This window comes from Parus major, chromosome 2 (genome assembly GCF_001522545.3).
Source record: "Parus major isolate Abel chromosome 2, Parus_major1.1, whole genome shotgun sequence".
Lineage (NCBI taxonomy): Eukaryota > Metazoa > Chordata > Aves > Passeriformes > Paridae > Parus > Parus major.
In genome coordinates this window covers 44681126-44701391 of record NC_031769.1, presented here as the reverse complement: position 1 = coordinate 44701391, position 20266 = coordinate 44681126, and the positions used below count along the sequence as shown (strand labels likewise).

General features: G+C 41.7%; 1 long non-coding RNA gene across 1 annotated transcript; it reads left to right on the top strand.

The window, feature by feature from the left end:
* Positions 1 to 500: 500 nt before the first annotated feature.
* Positions 501 to 17278, top strand: LOC117243884. The gene is made up of 4 exons (XR_004495859.1): positions 501 to 607; positions 1320 to 1391; positions 15568 to 15617; positions 16336 to 17278. It is a non-coding gene; the product is annotated as an uncharacterized LOC117243884 (long non-coding RNA).
* Positions 17279 to 20266: the final 2988 nt, after the last annotated feature.

Here is a 20266-nt window from a genome sequence, read left to right as displayed (position 1 = left end):
GAGCAGCTATCAAGGGAGCAGAATACAACAGAGATGTGGGACACCATCCTCAAAGACTTAAACAACAGATGGATCTTTCAAGGCTTAAAAGATGTCCTCTTTCCTTGAGAGATGAAGGTATGTATTTTTAACAAAGTTCCTCTAAAATGCTGTAAAGGGAAGACCAAAGGCATCAGGGAGGTCCCAGGACCTGGAGGCTCCCCAGAGCATATACTGTGTGAATTTTTGTGCTTACAGCTGGATGAATGCACAATTCTTTCCTTCCAGAGCAGGGGTGGCCTGACACCTTTAAATGTGGACTTGATGTTTTGGTCAGTTTATGCCATTTTTGATCCCTATAAATTCAATTTTTACTCCATATGAACCACCCAGGGCTTAGGAATGGCATTCCTTAAATGTAACCAAGCATCTGGAGCATGACATCCTGATGAAAAAAATTATGTGCTCACTGATTAGCAACTGCTTAATGATGGAATTTGTTTCTTCTGTGGTTTAGAAGTCTAGTTGGACTGCAAACTCCAACTTGGTATGGTTGATGACAAATTACCCATGCTGCAGAAGCCAATGAAAGTGCCATTTCTGCCACAAAAATTCACCATGAAGTAATGTAAGTTTTCCAGCTCTTTTGTTCATACTACACTTTAATGCATAATGCAGATTTTTTTATTCATTAGATAATAGACACTTCAGGTAATGAAAATTCATTCTGTGTAGCAGAAATACCAAGAAGTGGATTCTTATAGTTGTTCAAGGGCTCAAAAGTGGATACTTGTATGCTTTCATGTTTGATTCTTGTTCCACATCACTTCAGAAGCGTAATTTTTGTTGACAGAAAATTGGCCAGGCTTAATAAAACAAGGTATTTCTATATCAGCTTCTGAGTTCTTTCTAATGTGTTGTCATTTTAGAAGCTAATTGACTTCATAGGCAAGTTACATCAGGACCAAATTTTCAAAGGCTTATGGCTCTGTGGGAAGATAATCCATAGGAAATTTTTAAAAATAATAATAGCAAAGATTAATCTGTTTTATTTCTCAGGTCTGCAGGATGCAGAGCACAATTGAATGTCATTTTAGGAAAAGAAAACACATAGTTAAACTCCCAGCTGGAGTGGTTCTGCTGGCTGTCACACATGGGTGGAGCAAGGGCCATTTTGTCACTGTCTGGAGACACATCTCAAAGCACCTTCTGGTTGGTGCAACAGGAAGCTGGAGATCTGACCCACTAGATGTAATTTAGATTTGTATATATATGTGTATATATATATATATATATATATATGTAATTAGAGGTTTCCTTCCTCCATCTCCCATTGGCAGCTGCACAGTTTCTGCTACCTCCAGAGGAACCTGAGCTCCAAGAGCTGAAGCTGCTCGATTCAAGGGAAACAGGTACACTCATTCCCTTGGATGTTACTGTCTCCCATTTTGTTTTGCAAAGAGAAGCAAATCACCCAAGAAGACTTCAGAGTCAGCTTGTCAGAAGATATTATGCAAATTACCAAATCACATGGGCTCATATTTAGAGCAGGCAAGTGAAAAGAGAGAATTGTTTAGCTGTAACATAGTCTGAATTAACTGCCTGACTTTGAGGCACAAGATTGGCAAGTGACTTATTCACTCAGGTGACATGTAAGGTTGGAGGAAACCAATAATCTATCAGAACTGATCTTTCCAGTATAAGCAATTGTATGCTCTATACACATATTTATGTATAAAGAAACTAGGACATACAGACACAACCACACACACATGTATACTGCTCAATTATACTCTCTTGTAAAGTCACCTGATTGAAATTACCATGTATTTCACAAAGTCAGGGATTGTTTCCATTTTAAACAGCTCTCATACAATCCTTCCCGTCTCATGACATTCAAACCTGTGGGCCTCAAGAGCAATCCAGCAAAGCTTTGGAACGGGAATTGGCTAAATGTACTATTGTTTCTACTTTCAGCAGGAGACCCCTTAGGCCCCCTGTTGTACAGATTTGTGCAACTCATGTTTTGGATTACATTTCTTGCTAAATGTCAGAGGCAGCACGAGGATGATTATTGAAAGGGCAGTCACTGCTCCCAGGCCAGCCCTTCCTCCTTCAGACAAGGAGACCACTGCAAATCCACAAGGCTTGCAGGTAAAAACAGAAGTGTGAAATACAGAGTGCAAAAGCTCCAGTTTGAGATCCCTCGTGGCTCTTCCCTAATTTGCTCAGCAGCTCTGGAAACATGTTTGGACAGAACTGGAAGTAATTTCTGCTCAACCCCTGCTCACTGCTGGCTACCCAGAGAGGCACATTTCTCTGTTTATCATGAACAGAAGTCCCATCTTCCAAAAGCTTCAGTTCCTTTGTGAAATGTGAATGAACAGGGCTGAAGAGAAGCAGCCTGAGGTCCAGAGAGATCAGGCTGAGGTACAGGAAGAAAAGTCAGAGTGGCAATTGCCACCATGGTGCAGCAGTTTGGGGTGCTGCTGAATTACTGATCAAAAACACCCCATAAGCTGGTGAAACGCCTTCTTCTTGCAGCATAACCCTGCTCTGTGGGTATGAGAAAGCTGTCTCTTTCAGGAGGCCACCTGAGCAGCAGCTCAGGCTGGGCAGGGGATTCTGAGCATGGTGGACCCTCATCCACAGGGTTCTCCTCTCCCAGACTGTCACACAATTCCTGGCTCTTGTGGCCACAGAGCTGGGAACCTTGCTTGTGGTCCTGCATGCTGGGTCACACCTTGGAGGTGTTGTCTTCTAATGGCTGATACAGAAACAGGATCAAGTCCAAGAGGAGAGGTAGGTGGGCATCTTTCCCTGAAGCCAAAGTTCCACAGAATAGTAATACTACTAACATTACTAATAAAAGTGTGCTGGAATTACTGGATTTTGCATATCAGATTTTCCCAAAGGCTTCCATATGTATGCTACAGTGAATTACAGCTTATTTATACATTCTGTAAGTACTTGAGTTCATGGGCAGGCCTTGACTTCCTGTAAATGATATAAAGCTGCCCACACCCCCAGTGCAATCTCTGATACAGTTTGTCAGTGTCTTCAAACGAGAATGTGGCAAATACTCCCAAAACTCCCACCAAGGACTGTGCTCTCCCTCCTGCACTGCAGCCAGACAGCAAGGACTCCTCAAACGGGTGAAGGAAAATCTCCTTACACAAGCATTGCACATGCTGGTTTTGGTCTGTCACTACCTCACACCACCACATCCCCACCTCCCCCACCACTGCTCTCTGAAACCTGGAGTTAAGAAAGCAGTTCATCTGATAACTCCAGGAAAGGTCACAGCATTTGGTTTAGCATTTTACTGACAGAATAAGCAGCCTGGTTCTCTGGAGTGCCAGGGATGATGATCTAGTGGCCTGTGCACAGGACCAGGAGTTATAAATTCCTAAATCTTAATCCCAGCACTGACAATTACTTCTCCTGCAACCTTGAGCAAATTGCTTAACCTTTCTGCTTCTGTCTCTCTCCACTGCAAAATTGTGAGTTCTGCCTCACCAGGATTTTTTGAGAGTTAATTTTTTAATGTGTGTGTTTAATTGTCTGTCTGCTGGTGCTGGCTGTGTTCTGCTTGTCTGTGTCTAACACAGTTGGTATCTGCTTCATGTGGATGTTCAGAACCTGATGGAGAAGCCTCAGACAGCAGCTTCACCTCACAGAGAGGTCTTCCAGCAGGCTTGGGACAGGAAGAAGGAATGATTACAGGAGGCTACAGGAGACCACTGACATGTCAGATTGCCTTCCTGTAGGAAACCTTCCTGGTTATTTCTGAGTGGAGGGAGAGGGACATGTCAGTTGATGCCTCAGACCATAAGGATCTCTGCCTAATTGCCTGCTGCAGAAAGTGGAGCTGTGGCTTGGAAGAGGAATGATGCTGTGGATGAGCAACATGGTGTGTACACTGTAGATTTGCTGTCAAAAGGTAAATCAAAATATTTGACTTTTAAGAAGTATGGAATCCAGCTCTTCATGACAGTTGCAGTCTGAAAAGACGATGAGCGAGGCAGCAGAAACTCCGACAGTTTCACTTCTCTCCACACTCACCTATCAGTGTTACTTCATGTGCCATTAATTAGACTTAATAGTCTCTACTTTATCTCCCTTGTCATAACAAATTAAGTGTGAAAGATTCCAACAAAAAAAAGCACTCAAGTGATCTCAACATTAACAAGCTCAGTTTTCCTGACAACCTGAATTCAGCAAAGTGCTTCAGCATCTGCTTAAAGTTCAACATGTGCTTAGGTGTTCTGTAGCCTGAGACAATACCAAGTGAAGGGCAAACTTCCAAGGTTGGGTTGCTCAACCTTCCAAATTGATGTTAGTAGTTCTGCCCTGGGCAAGTTATTGTCTCCATTCCAGTGGCATTTTTTGCCTAAACAAATAGATGGTGTGTGCCTTTCATTTTTCACTGATCTTCAGCTTAAGGGCAAGTCACTCATTTGGAACCCAAATTTTCCAGCTCAGTGGCTACGTTTTTGCTTCCAATCTGGCTGCTTATATATGAATTTTTAGTTAGGCAGGAGATGGGCTCTGAAAACTTTGGCTCCAGGCAGCAACTGCATTTCAAATAAGCTAACCTGAGCATACATCACAGAAATGTGCTACACTCAGAGCTGGGGATGGGGAGAGCTCTCAGAGATGCTACCCAACTATTTTTGGTTCCAACTTGGGTCATTATATGCTCGCTTTCACATTCTCAAACTTGAAGGATGTGAGCCATGAGAGTTGAAATCCTAAAAGACTGAAGTGTCACCTCCATTAAAGCCAACAGTTCCCCAGATCTCACTGAATGTTCTTAACACCTTGAGGGGTCAAAACTGTATGCTATTAAAAATAGTATCTAGAACTTTTAAATATTTTGGCTTTCAATCCTGGCCCAAATGTGGAAGAACAAATGAGTTCAAAACATGAAGGAATAAAGATCCCAAACCAAAGTGCTCACATTTTCACTGGATCTTGAGAGGTTTGACTTGAATTTTTTCAGGATGACTTTTTTGGAGGGAGATTATTCAGCTGTGCTTCTGTTTTTATTCCAAGTGTCTTCGTGCACTCCAAAATGAGCGCCAATATGAGAAGTAGCATGGCACAAAATAACCTAGAAATAAGCCCAGAAATGTGTGCTGCCCTAAAGATTCCTGCTGAGCTGAGGTCCGAGATCTGTCCCGGTGAACTCCTTCAGGAACAAAGATCAGGCAAAACCATGACTTGAACCAAGCTGCTTCTCACTGCTGCAATGAGAAATGAGTCCCTTCTGCTGCCAATTAGAGGGCTAATTGAGAAGTGGATCCTGAACCCTTGGAGAATTGCTATCTCAAGGAAATTTCCTGCCACTGCCAATGGTGCTGTGATACAGAGCCAGGCAAAGGCTGAGCTAACAGTTGCTGGGATAGGCATTGTGAGGGAAGAAAAGTATGATGCTTCAACATTTATGAAAGGTTTAAAGAGTATATGAGATTTGGAAGAAAACAAGAATGCAGGCTTACTTTCTTGAGATTCAGGGGCTCATGTCCCAAAGACCAGCAGCAGGTTATGCCTAACACTGCTGCGTATTTGCCATTAAAAATCTCCTGAAATGTGGCATGCTGGACTTTTCCCATGGCCAGAACATTTCAGGTTCTTTCCTGATGAGGCCTAAAATAATGTTATTTATTTATAAATTCTTCCAGAGTGTCTACTTTGTACTAACCACCCACCTTTGTCACTTTCCCTCTTTATCTACAGTCTCACCCCAAAAGCCAGCTGAGCAGATTAATTGTTAAGACCTAACACAAATTCAGGACTCTCACATGAAATCAAAAGATTAAATCTAGATTAAATCTGATTGCCCACTGGTGCAACCTCATAGAAATTTTCTAAGCTTAAACTGTCTCAGAGTCATTAATTTCTTTGGGTACTTGCATTTCTTTTCCTGAAAGATATTTAATACTCATTTATTTGTTGCAAAACAGTTTTACATCACAGCCAGTATCTGGCATAGAAGGAAAGACAAGCAAACTATCCCAAATTGCCAGAAAGCTATAATTCTCAGGGAATTTTCTCCTGTCTAAACTGGAACTACCTCAGAAGGTTACTGAGGGATACTTTAATAGCAAGGAGTGAAACAGATCTTCTGTAGTGATCAGCCATGCACGTTCTCTCTGCTCTTGGTAGAAACAGGGCTGAATCTCAACATAGGAATATATATGGATCACCACCAAACCCTGTACCATCATTTTGTCTTTCAGAAGGGTTCATTTCTTCCCCAGATGCTTTTCCAAGTTCCTTTGCCAGACTCTGAACTTTTAAGCTGTGACTGGCAACAGATTCACAGCAAACCAGTGAGAAGAAAGAGGATTTTCTCCTAGGATTCCTGACCTGAGCAGAAATAGGCAGTACTGAAAATAGTGCAAAACCCATCTTCCTTGAAAACTTTCCAGCCCATTTTTGCAGACTGTAGACATTTGGGCAGTACAGATGAACTCTGGATAACCACCCGAATTTTTGGGTTTACCCATCACTAAAAATACCACAGGCTGGAGGGCACTGTCCTAAACTGAGTCTCCAGGCATTTTGAAATTCACCCAGCCCTGGCTGAAGTGATCATTATAATCTGGCAAGGAAAGCAATCTGGATTCCAAACTGTAGCTATTTTTAAAATCATCTTGCCAAAGCCCTGTTGGAGACTGAAAAGAAAACCATTTTAGCCTGAAAAGGATGATCAGTTATTTGTTACTCTCAATGTAGCATTAGTTTTCTAAGAAGCATATAACTGCAGGTAAATTGCATACATTTTAGCAACTGTTAAGATTCGTAATCTTGCTGTAGAGTCCAAAATAATAGTAATAATGTTTTAAAAAGCCTTCAAACTCTGTTACAAATTTTAGTTACCACCTACTCATGGCCTCCCACGCACTCCAGGAAACCAGCTAGATTTCCCAGCTGTTCTGCAGCAAGGTCTTTACAAGCACAAGTACAATTATACTCTAAACAAGGCTGGTGATTTCCCTTACAGATGAATTTACTGTCTTTTCTCACAGTACAATAGGCCAGAGATGTCAATCCATATGGTGGGCAGATGCAGCAGTGTGGTCAGGTGAAACAGTGGTAAGGAAGTCTGGTTGCATTTAATACATTTGGGGATTCCCTTCTCAAAGAAGCTTGTTATTCCTGATAAGAGACAAAATGAAATGTTCAAGGCCAGGTTCGATGGGGCTTTGAGAAACCTGGTCTAGTGGAAGATGTCCCAGTGCATAGGGGATGAGGTTGAAATGAAATAATCTTTAAGGTCCCTCCCAACCCAAATAAATCTGTGATTCCATGAAGAGCAACATTAAAGAGGAGCTTGCATAGGTGGTCGTGGGTAGGCTGTTGTCAGCTACACCCATCCTGGGAAAGCCATTTGTGTAAAGAGAGGGAGAGAGCAAAGGTGACAGGAGAGCATGGTCAGTGCAAAAAGGAGCCTAAACAGAAATAAGTGAGCAGGTTGTGAAATCCAGAGAAAGGACAGTGTGAGCCATGGTAGAGTGATTGAGAGTAGAAGATGACAGCAGTATCACCTGGTTTTATGTGTGTGAAAGGAAGGACTTGGGCAGGGGTGGGCTACTGGCAAATCTTGTGCTCTCTTTACCTTCTATCTGCATGAGACAACGGTGGATTAATTTAATAGGAATTTATGACCCAATGAGTGATATTTAAAAGACTCAATGATGCATTTAATAACCAAACATTCTTCCCGATTAGTGCTCGTTTGATCTCTCGAGGATAGTGCTCCCTTTGACTGAGATTTTTTAAAAATGCCTTTGTCTCCCTATAGCTCACACCAGAGTCCAGAGAAGCTACAGACCTCACAAATATCTGGGGAATTAATTTCCAGAGAATGTAAGAATTATACACTTTTTACTTCTTTGGTTGCACTCTCTCTCTCATAGCATCCTTTTAGAAGGATGCAGAAGTTGGAAAGAAGAAATCCTGCTGATTCTTCATTAAAATTGTTTTTTCCTTTCTTTGTCAGTTTCATGAAGACTCTTTGAGCATTAATGCAAATTCTTAGCCGTTTGCAAAGGTGAACAAAATTGATCTCAAGTAATCTGCATGAGTTCAGTAATTTAAATAAAACTGAAAAGGAATGAACTTGTGCCACTTGGCAGAGCCTGTATTTCTACTCTTTTCTGAGTCACATTTTAAAAAATATGCTAGCTTGGATTCTCAGCTCTCCATCTGAGAGGCAAAGAAGAATCTGAGGTATAGAGAATGGGAAAAGGAGCACTATTTTTGACATTCAAAATTTGCTTCTAGAGAAATTGCTCCTTGTCTGGCACTTCTAGTCTGAATATAATCAGGAATGTGCAGTATCCTAGGAGAAATGGATTTCTCTGTGTCTCTGGTCACATCTCTTCCTTGGTATCCCTTATGCTTTTTGGGATTCCCACTAAGGAGAGGAAATCACTCTTCCCCTTAATCTTGCAAAGGTTTTTCTTTCCCACTCTAAACCTCTCAAACACATTTAAATCAGTTTCAGGGAAAGGGGCAGGAGCATACCCTAGTCATCTATCCCACAGCTGGCCTGAACTTATGGGCAAGCACAAAATGCCTGCTGCAGTCCAGGAGGTGCATCATTTTTAACCTTCTGCTGTAGGAGCTCTGAAAGCAGGATTTGTATCCAGAGGCCACCAGCTGATGAATGGTGGCTGTTTCCTTCTCGTTTACTCTGTGACTACCTTCCGAAGTTAATCACCACTCGACCGACGTGGGCAAACAAATCTTTGCCCATCTCAACAGCCTTGTGTTCTCCTTTAGCATAGGTTACTGTGACTCAGCAGGTGAGGGAAAACACTCAAGTACTTCTTTAGGCTTTCCTACAAATCACCCCATCACAGAGAGGGGTTTGACCACACACAGCAGAGTAGGAGCTGGTTCCCTTTGCAGAAGCCCCTTTTCTGCATGCTGGCTTCGCTGCCTTTAGCTGAACTCCTCAAAGAAGAGTTTTATAGGCAAGTCCATCAATGGTGACCAGATCAGCTTAACTTAATAACCATTCCTTCACAGTAAGGAGAAAATGCTACCTCCCTGAATCCCCCATGCCTGTTCTTGACATCTCAGGGATCCCCTCCACCTCCAGTGAGAACCTGCTGGCTGCAGCAGTGCAGGAGCTTTCATCCATTTTATTTAGCACAGACCAGCCTCCATCACCAGCCTTTGCTTTATTTCCTCATAAGAGTCACAAAACTTTTGATGACCTTCCCTTTTGCTCCTGAAGAAAGGTTAACAGCCCTTGGGGCTTTTTGTTTTTCCTTCCCCTTCAGAAGCCAGCTTAGTTTTAATGATAAAAATAAACAAGACCATTGAAATGTCCCCATGGATCCAAGCCTGGTTTAACTCAGCAGAAGGGCACTTCCCCTCCTTTCCTTTGTCCATTAGACCTGCCATTGAAACCTGTACTTGAATTTCAATGCTTTTTTTTATGTGGGCATGATATATCTCCAACTTTATCCTGCTAAGTTTGCCTCTCAAGCTCATTCTTTATTGCATCACATAAAAATCATTATACAACTCAGGGCTCCCTAGAAAAAAAAAATTTCTCAGAGCAGTTAACACAGGAAGTCATTCATGAATGTTGCAGAAAATATTTGTGTTTTCTATGTATATGCAGTTTGTATACTGTGTTATTCTAATGACCTGTAAATAAAAAGCTGTATATTTCTCCACAGCTCGATCGAGAGCTATACACAGTAATGCCCATTCACAGAACCAGCCCTGTCTAGTGTGTGACAGATTGACACATACACAAATTCATTCTTTTTTGAAACACCAAAATAAAAGTGCCTTCTGTACTTTCTGCAGAATATTCTGCCTTGAAATGGGCCCAGGTAGTTTCACTGTAGATGCAGATGAATTTTCTGCTATTCGTATCACTGCTTAAATGTATTATTCATTCAGAATGATTGATTTGGTGTTCTGTCCACGTTGCTAAAATGCTTCTGTCTGTTCATCTGTCTGTTAATATGTTTTGGCATCTTACAGAGACAGACTTATAGAAAACACTTTTTGTTTCTGCTGAAGTAGTGACAAAAAAAATAAAGCCATAAAAAAGGAACGGTTTGATCTTTGAATTCATATGCATAAAAAAAATCTATACCACTGAGATGACTGAATAGCCAAAAGGACAGATTTTTATATTCTGCCAGTAGTGCACTAGAAGCACGGTGCATTTGTTTCTGCCTGATTAGTCAGATGCTGGGGCTGGGGAGCCAGGAGGAGACATCGCAGCAGAGGAAGGAGATGCTCTCCGTAAGATCATGACCTCCATTCCAGTGTCATTTCACACCTCAGGCAGTGATCTTGTTACATCTCATAAGCTAAGCAAGGTCAGCCCTGGTCAGGCTAAGTGCTTGAATAGGAAACTTCTAAGGAAAAACTCAGGCACTGTGGAAAGCAGGGCTGGTGGCTGGGTAGGTGACATTATTCTCTTGGAGTTGGTACAAAAGATGTGCTTTTTAAAGAAGCCTCTGTGCATCTGCTGTGGCTCTGCTCCGGCAGCTAAAGGCACTGCCTCTCAGGTGAGCCAGACCCAGAGGCTGCAGCAGCTGAACTTATTAACAGCATTTCTTCCCATTTCCCCCCAAAGCAGAGGTGCTAACCCCACTGGCTGCCCGAGCTCCACACTGGGTGATTACACGTGTCCCCAGAGCTCCCCGCTGCAGTTCCCATACAAGAGGTCACACTTCGTTCTACTGCTTTGGCAAGCTGTCCCAGGCAGCATTGCTGGCAGACTCTATCCCCAAGTGAGCTGCAGCTCAGGAGGAGGCAAACTGAACATATGTACTGGGGAAGAAAGCTCTGCTGTTTTGGAAGGGTGCTCACTCATGAAAGAGAAATAATAAAAAGCCAAGAAATGTGCACGTGAAAATCAACTTGGTGCTGCCAGCTCTCCTGGTCTCTTCCCTTGTGTTCCCAGTCTGTCTTTTCTTCTGAAGAGTCTTGACTCATCTGAGACACAAGCCCCTGTAATCCCCACTGTCTGCTGCAAGAAAGAGTGTTACACCCCTCATGTCCTGGCAGAAAGCTCCTTCTGCTCTTATGGGGTGAATGTATCCTATGGCTGTAGTTTTTGACAGCAGCATCAGGATTCTGGAAAGAGAGGAGGATAACTGTGGTATGCTTTGCCCACCGAATGAGATGCAGGAACTGCATCCACACTTCTAGGGAAACTAGAGGAGAAAAAAACCTCTCCCCAAACCCACAACTCTAATGCCAACTACACTTGGAGGTGTGCAGCTATATGGTACCACGGTTAGAGAGATGACTAATTTGGGTATTTAATGAAAATGTAAAAACCCTCTTAGCCTTATTAGAGTGTTCTACATTTTAATGCTGTATCTCATGCTGGAAAGTGCTCTGCTTAATGTTTTAATTGTGAATTATTAAAGTGGAAGCTGTTTCCTGACCCCACTATCCATATCTCAGTTACAAAACAAGTGGTGAGATTAACACTCAAAGTCCTAAAAATAAAGGAATTTAGGCTAGCAAAACTAGAACCATCCAAAATATTTTGGTTGGCCCTCAGACTGAAGACTTGTGTTCAGTGCAAAGAAGTCCTTCAGGGCTGATTGCTGTCTCTCCCTGTTAGTGTGGGCACTCGTTTGCCCCACAACTGAATGTGCTCACATCCGAGCAGTCGAGCACAGCCGTTGTGCCACTGGCTGCAGGCACAGCACAGATGGCAATATTGGACCTTATTATTATTATTAGGGACCTAAAGTCTGAAACCTTTGACCTCATGAGTGTTCCAGATGTCACACAGGCTCCCTGGCTAGTGTCTGGAGTGGTTCTTCACACCCCCAAAACACACAAACAGCCAAAAACATCCCAAAATCCTACTTGAGGGTCTTTAAAAATACTCTTTGTATTTGAGGTCTGCTTTCCAGGTCATTTATAACATGCTGTGCCCCAAAATGGCATTAGGTGAACAATAGTCATTTTCTGTGATACACACTCTCTCAAATCCCCCACATTTGTGTTTGTTGCTGTTGTGATTCTTCACCTGCTGCCCTTTATGTAGCAAAGAAAGGTGAGTTCAAAGACTGCTCTGGAGGTCTGTTATGGTTTTAATGATGAGGTGAAGTTGGAAGGTCTTGTGTATGATGAACTTAATAGGACATTCTTCTCATTTACGCTGACATCCTTTACATGGAGTTGTAAAAAGGAAAAGGCATGGACAACTGATCACAAGCAATTGATTTATTAAGAATTATCTGCCCCTTAGCTGTAAGTGAAGGTCCAATAAGGGAAACAAATATTTAATAAGCCCATATAATCCCGCTGGAGTCACAGTGGCCTTATGTCCCCATTGTCTTCTCCCACTTGCTTTACTTTGCTATATGAAGCCATCAGATAAAAAACTATGATGAGAATAAATAACAGAGCTGTGTGAATAACAGATTTTTATTTTTCCTGGCTCTGCTGAGAAATCGTGAGAGAAATTAATTTGCAGCTGTCCTGCAATGAAATCTTTGCAACATTTTTGGCAATCAGTTTAAGTTAACTGTAGCATTTTCTTCAGCTTCAGATTAATTTTTTCCCTCTGACTTAAGCATCTACAAGATTTTTAATTACAAAATAAACTGAAAGAAGTATTAGAAGTGGCAGAAGCTGGTGGAACAGAAGTGGCAGTAATTTTTTCTCAATACCAGAATGAAAGCTATAGATGGTTTTTACTGAATTTTGTTTTGCGGCAGCACAAATCCACTGAAATTTTTATTTTCACTAAATCACTTGTTTTCTCTGAGGAATAGGTATTGCTATGAAGGGGTTTGCCACTCAGTATTGTATTCCCAGTGTTAATGCTGTACCTGTTTATTCCAGGCACTCCTGTACCTGTTTATTCCATGCTCCTGTAGAAAACCCAGAGTGATATGCATGAGACTGATATAGACACACAGCAAGGAATTTTAGCATGGAAAATTTTGGAGAGATATGGCTCTTTCTTTTGGGGTTTTAGGAAAAATCTGTAGAGATAAAACTGCTGCTCAAAGGACCAAAACCATCCCATTTCTCTTTTGATGAACTTTTTGTGGTTCTGAGATTAAAGTACCACACAACTTCCATCACAGGCATTTTCTGCAACAATTCCAAAGAGCTAAACATCTTTGAGAGAGGGGTATAAATCCATGTGTGCCTGCTTTCACAGAGACCAGGACAGACTATTTTAAGATTGTGCTAGAAGGCAGACAATGTATTAGGGTTGGTCAGGAAACAGAGTCAAACCTGGAGCCCCAGTTAGCATTGCCAGACAAAAATAAGTAGCTGAGTAGCTACAAGTTATAGAGGAAACAGTGTAATACAGTCATTTTGCTCCAGGAAGTGATGTCCAGCTATTGTGAATGGGAAGTGGTGAAACCCAATGGGGAGTACAACAGAGGGAAGCCTGTCAGGGTTTGGATGAACTTGGCTGCTCACCTCCCCTCTGTTTCCACCCTCCCTTATTTATCCCCACAACACCCTGTCGTGTGTGGACCTGAGACACTGAGAAGCAAAACAACTTTTTGAAAGTCATGCTGAAAACCTGGAATACAGCTGTCTCCTGGGCTTTCTCGTCATAGGCTGGCATGCAACCAGTAGACCTGTTCTTTTCAGCAAGATTTTGGGTCTGCCACACTGAATAAATAAGATTATTTTGGACTGCCTGCTTATTTGTCCTTTTACAAAGTGGTGGGGAAGAAAAAAAGAAACAATGACAGTTTGGTTTTTTGGGTTTTTTTTCTTCAGAGGTGCTCCCTGCAAAAAGAGCCACCAGGTCTTTGTCTTCACTTACATATTCTTACTTGTAGAAGGAAGGCTGCTCCACTATTTTGGCAAAGTAAATGTCATGCTGAAGAAAGACACACAGGCAGGCAAGTAAATTGAAGGGTTAGTGCCTGAACAGCTGTTTGATAACAGTAATGCATCATGAATGCAATAGAGTAACCTTGCAAGAGGGTCATCAGGAGCTCAGCCACATAGGAAAATACACAGCTGGACTTGGGTACCATACCAATTAAGCTGGAAATGTCTGAAACAGCAGCTATCAAATGAGAAGAGGGAGGCAATGGTAGAATGGAGATGCTTCTGTACAGAAAATTCCAGCAGTTCTCTTGGAGTAAAAGCTGAGCCAATCCAAGGCTAAGCAGCCACACACACAAGGAGAACAGCCATGATAAAATTGTTAATTTGTGTCACAAAATTGGCAAATTTGCAAAAAATTTGTCTGTCTCCTCATGGTCATCAGACTCCAACAGAAAGAGATGGCTCTGAGCCTGAGGAGGAAGCAGAGCCCTGTGACACAGTGATGCAGACCCATGAAGAGAGTATTCTCTTTCCATATTGATATTTCTTTAGATGCATTACTGGGCAAGGAAACCTGGCAGCCAGGCAGGCACTGAAATTTGCCATAACTTTGTTCACAGTGGGACACACACTCGCACTGACCAGCAGCTGATGGATCCACCTCTTGGTGTGCCTGAAACAGAGCTTTTCATGTTCAAAGGGGACAGAAGGTTTGAAGGTTTGGAAGCGGGCGCAGGGTATGAAGGTGCCTGCCTCTGATCTTCATATGCCTCAGTTCTTCCAGGAAAACCCAAGCCAACTGCTGTTTTAAAAGGCTATTTAATTTTAAAACCTCCCCCATACCCATTACTAAGCTGGTGTGATTTTCAACACAGAAAAGGTTTGTGCCGTGCGAAGAGAAAGTAATGGAACGTGAGGCGGGCCCTTGCATGCACTAAAAATAGCATGTGGGGGGACACAACCATGGAAGTCACTTCACAGGAGATAGGATTTGAGTGGCTTCCACTCTTATGAGGCTTTGCTGAGCCAAACTAATTAATGTTTGTAAAGCACTTTGAAGATGAAAAGCACCAATTAATCGCTAAGTTTAATTATTTGGATCAAGTTACTTTAGACTTTTGCTAGCTACCTTCAAACACCACTGAACTGTTCCCTCTAAATCATGAGCAAGCTCAAGGCAGAGTTTAGGAAGTCAAAGTCACAGCAGTACCTTGCTAAGATGGCTCTTGTGGATGGAGGGTGGGCTCAATACATGCACCCTGACCTTGGCTTTTTTTTTGGACCTGGGGCTCTCAGAGACACTTAAAGAAGGGTTCCTGGTGAGTTCCTAATGAATTTCAGCCACCTTTAAATTTACAGTGAATAATTAGGGCTTTTTAAGGCTGGTAATTAGTAGGAAACCAATTTTGGATAGAATCACATTTACACTGCGCAATCCTGTTTTTAATACATGTGATTAGCACCAGTGATAGAACATGAACTCCTGATAATAATGTGTGTGTCAGTCCTGTTAGGTAACAGATATTAAATACATGAATAGAAATGCAGAAGTAGATGTATCAGCTGGAGGAAATGCAAGGCAAATAATCACTTAAACTGCATATTCCACTGTTTGGAAGAGAAAGGCTTTAAACAGACAGGAATAAAATATTTGGATAACTCATCAGGTGAGATAAATGAACATGATGCCTTAGACTGCAAACTATTTTGAAATGGACCAATATTGTTCACAGTCATATAGCTAATATTCTCTCTTTTCTTTTCCAGATGAAGTAGTTAAAAGATTCCTCATCACATTACTACACCTGTCTTTGCAAGTGAGTCATTTTTCTTCTTCAAATAGCATCCCCAGGGGACATTTAATTCTGAATGATTTTCTCATTAAAAATATGGTTCTACTCATGAGAAACAGAATGTCCTAGTAAAATAGGGCATGTCAGGGCCAGAGATTTATGGGTTCAACACCACGATTGAAATCTTGATTACTGAATAGAAGTATCTACAGAATTAAAGATAATTTTGGGATCTCCACTCATCTCAGTAGGATGCTGCTCATCATTTTCTGATGATTAAATAGGAAAGTGTTCCTCATCACTTGTAAACTCTAATCACAAACACAACATTAGCTCTAAGGATGAAAAAACATCATCAAACATAGATAACTCAGAGGCTTGCCCAAATTGAACTTGGAATTAGTTCAGGAAACACTGGTGCATGCCCTCTGCACCTCCTGATTTAGCTGTAAACTAGAAAGCTGAAAAATTGAGGGCTTCTCTAACTCTACCATTTTCTCAAGAATCTGGGAGATTTTTCAAGACTTCGAAGCCAGCATTTATCTCAGCAAGGTTTGCACACGCAGAGTACAGAAGCTCTGGAAATTTTGGGCCCCTTCTCCTACCATTTGCAACAGATGGCACCCAGGGATGTTTGCCATGAAAGGTGCTTTTAGGGTAAAAGCTGTTTGCACCCACAGCACTCACCTGGGAGCAGCTTCTCACTGGCAATTGACAGTCACATCTTGTCTTCTGCTTTTAGGAGGAGATTCAAAGGGTCTGACAGGGAAGCTTCCCTGAAACAAAGAAGAAAATTTGTGCACAGGAGCCAATATTTGTTGGTTTTTTTTCTTTAAGGAAGACCCTCTGCTGCAACAACATGGAGAGGGTTCCAGTTAGGGAATTGAGACTGGTTCATTTTTTTAATGCATACAGATTGTGACTGGGGTCTGCTCCAGCACTTCTGCCATGGCCAATGGATCCATACATGTGCATTTTTTTACCTTCCTTTTTATCTGCAGTGCAGGTTTCCATTACACATTCTGCACTTGTTTCATATACACACAATTCCTGTAGAAATCAATGGAAGTCCTATGTGCAGAAAAGCCACAGAAAGTGCAACAGAGATTTGCACCATGGATTAAGAGATTTTCAGTGCTGATCAAAGAAGAATTTTGTCCGAGGTTTGTAAAGCACTTTTGAATCCTTCTTGATGAAAGGCGCTATAAAAATGTAAAGCTGCTGTTGTTGTTAATGTTCCCTTGGCACACAACAGGAGGAAAGATGCTGAAATTAAAGCCACATATATTAATATTGATTAAGAAATAAGCAAATTCTTCTAGAATTTGATCTGCCTTTCATTATGTGCACTTGATCTTCCATTTTCAAACAGGGCATAGTTATGTCCTGGAAAATCACAGCCTTGAACTCCACCAAACCAGAACTACAGATTATATATTATTATATATAATTTTGGAAATCTGTCTGGAATACACCATAAAGCAGGAATAAAAGAAAAACTGTAAGGACATTTGTATTTGTCAGTGTCTCCCCAGACAGCGCCCCGAGGATATGATATTCTTAGAATAAAGCTTTCATTTCACAGTGCATCAGTGGGAAAATTAACAAGCTCTCCTCGTGCTGTTCCATAATTCATTTTCTTTGTTTTAGATATTGAGCTGAGCTGGTACAGTAACTTAAATAGATAGGGGAGATTTTAAGCACAGATTTGGATTCTGGCTGGTTTGGGTTGTTTAGTTTTGTTTTGCTTTTTTCCTCCTTTATCCTGCAACTTCCTGGTATCTAAATAAGAAGTTGCCTCAATTTATTTTAGCACTTGCCTTTTAAATGGAAAGTGCCAAATGCTGCTATAATAATTTAAAATACATCAGAGCAGGCTCCTTTCAGTTAGTGTAAGGGGTGTAAGCTGCCTCTGCTGCAGTACCAGAAGCAGTGTTCAATCCTCAGAGAGAGTCTGCTTATCCCCACGAGTGGCAATAAGAGACCAAGATATCACAAAGCTCAGACAGAAGTTCCTTGGGGTGAAATCAACCACCATTTTGCTCCACTTGAACCTCAATTAACAACAGGCAATTACTTTGAAAGACAGCAATTTTTGCTGTTGTTTTCTGGAAATGCATAGTTACATTTTTGCAGAAAATCACACAAATGCCTCTGAAGCAAAAGTGATGTTCCTGACTCTTTTTTCTAACAAGAAATTCCTTCTGTCCTTAGAAGTCCTGTGATCCCAGAAACAAAAAGGGGAGGCCATAGCAAAGCTAACTTTTCTCACTGAGAAAACTGTTTGAACAGCAAAAACTTAAAAAAAAACTTGAGAAAAATGTTATTCCTTCCTCCAGCTCTACACATTCAGGAGTTGAGAAGAAAGAAGCACTCCAGCAGAAAACTCCAGTTTGAATGTTTAAATATGCGTTAATATTAGCAAGAAGGGTGGAGAAAGTGCTGTGGTCCCCAAAGCTCAAACACTGCTTCAGTAACATCCTTGCAAGCCCTGCTGCCTCCACTGGAGCAGGGGTCAGCACGTGGCTTCTCTCAAACATCCCTGACCAAGTCCTTGCACACTTGCAAATGAAAACTCTTCTTGTCCTTTTAGGAAAAGATTACCTACATCCTTGCCCCTCAAGAGAAAAAAAAAAGGAAATTCTGGGAGAAAGTGTGATATGGTACAAGGTAGCCTGCTGGGGACTCATGCGGCTTTGGTCTGGTTCTGACCTTGTTCCTTGGCTATGCCAGTACAGCCTTTCAGAAAATTCAATCCTCTAAAAGAACTGTTCTGTTCTCCAACAGCAACAGAGCAAGAAGGACATAGTCTGAGGTGCTACCTGTCATAAATAGAGTCCAAAAAAGAATTCTCATACTTTTAAATGGTCTGGTAGCTGAAGGGAGTCATTGACCTCAATGCCTTACTAACCTTATGCAAAATTTTGTTAGTAGATAGTGAAAACTGCATAGAATGCATGGAAAATATCCTTGTTATGAACTAAATGTTGAGTTGCAGTTAAGATGGCTGACAAAGTTAAATACATTCTTAGAGCATCTGTAGTAGGAAAGTTGTCCCTGTTCCCCACAGATAACCTCAAAGATAACTTCCTCCCTGCATCCCCTTTTCCATCTGCCTGCTGTAGTTAGTACATCCCAGTGTCAGGCTGCTGGGTTTATAAGATGGCAATCTGAAACTGGACAAAGCCCATGTCACTCTTATGTGAGAAAAGTCATTCAGCTGGTAGTTTTCAATAAGAAGTGATGCTATCTGGTCCAGAGAGACCTCCTTGTCTATGCCTATCTGTACAGTGGCCAGCACACTGTGGCATTATTGCAACACAAATAATAGTGGAGGCAGCGCACGGTGAAAATGTATCTTCCCGAGAATAAACATCCTCCTTATCACAGCTAGTAAACAACTGTATTATTCTGGCTTTTGGAAGTGATAAGCCTGTTCTTGCAAAAGAGCAACTGCCCCCATTTCCCAATGTCTCCTGGCTGGCATTGTTCAGTGCTCCGTAAGAGTGAAGCTCTGTGGGAGCTCTACCAAGGGAGGATGAAGATGCTCTGATGATGGTAACCCCCCTGGGGTTCTGGCTAAAATACTGCTCATCCAAAGGGTCATTAGCACAACTGTGACCCCAGACCGTGGTGGGGTTTGTTATGTGCTGGGAGATCTGGTTCTTCCCCATCCTGCCTACAACCAAACAGGAGCCCTGCCTCAGTCTGTAGTGCACGTTTCTTACTCTATAGCCTTGTACAGGACAGACAATACCCTCTACTGTCTGATACCTGTGCTTATATAACTGTGCATGCTTAGAATGTTTGCATAAATGTTTCAGAACCCCATTAAATTACTAAAAACAAACAGGCTCCAATAGTTAGAGAAAGGTGAAGAAAAAATACTGCACTGCAATTTTCAAGTTCAATGAATCTGCTTTGTGCCACAACCACAACTAGCCAATCACAACCCCAGTATTCCCTTTGATGCGTATAAAATGTATTTTTAATTTCACTAGGCTGCTCCTCACTCTTATTTGAAAGGATGTTTGAAAGAGTATCTGGGAATTACTTGATTCCCTAGTTTTACTACCTCTGTCATGTCACCTCTTAATTTTCTCTTGTGTAAAATACAGTTGGAACCTCCTGAATCCTTCCTTATAGAGACCTTTCCTTATCTCTGAACATTATCATCATCTTCTAGACATCTCTCTGACAGTCTGCTTCTTTTACAGTGCAGGAATGAGCATAGCCAGACTTGAACAATAATACTGAAGCCAGCATGTCCCCACATTTACAAATAACATTATAGGGTTTCTGATTACAAAATGCTTATTGCAAGCTCTACTACAAAGCCATGTCTCTGCCTGTACTGGTAAAGCTTCATGCTCTACCAGCAGCCTTATTTAAACAGGGGCTACTGGGACTGCCAGTTATTTTTAAGCAGAAGAGATGACAGCACCACAAAGCATCCGTGAGCTGATTGCTGGAATCTCTCCTGTTAGTGAGTGGATCTTGTTCGGTGCTGGCTTCTCACTCAGAGCTTTGTGCTCCCCTCACCAGATGGATGTTGCCAGATGGCAACACTGTTTTGCTGTTTAATTATTTAAAATGCTGCACACAAATCTACCTTTGGCATTCAGCAATAGAACAGGGTGTTTGTTGTCCATATCCTATCTTTGATAGGCTGT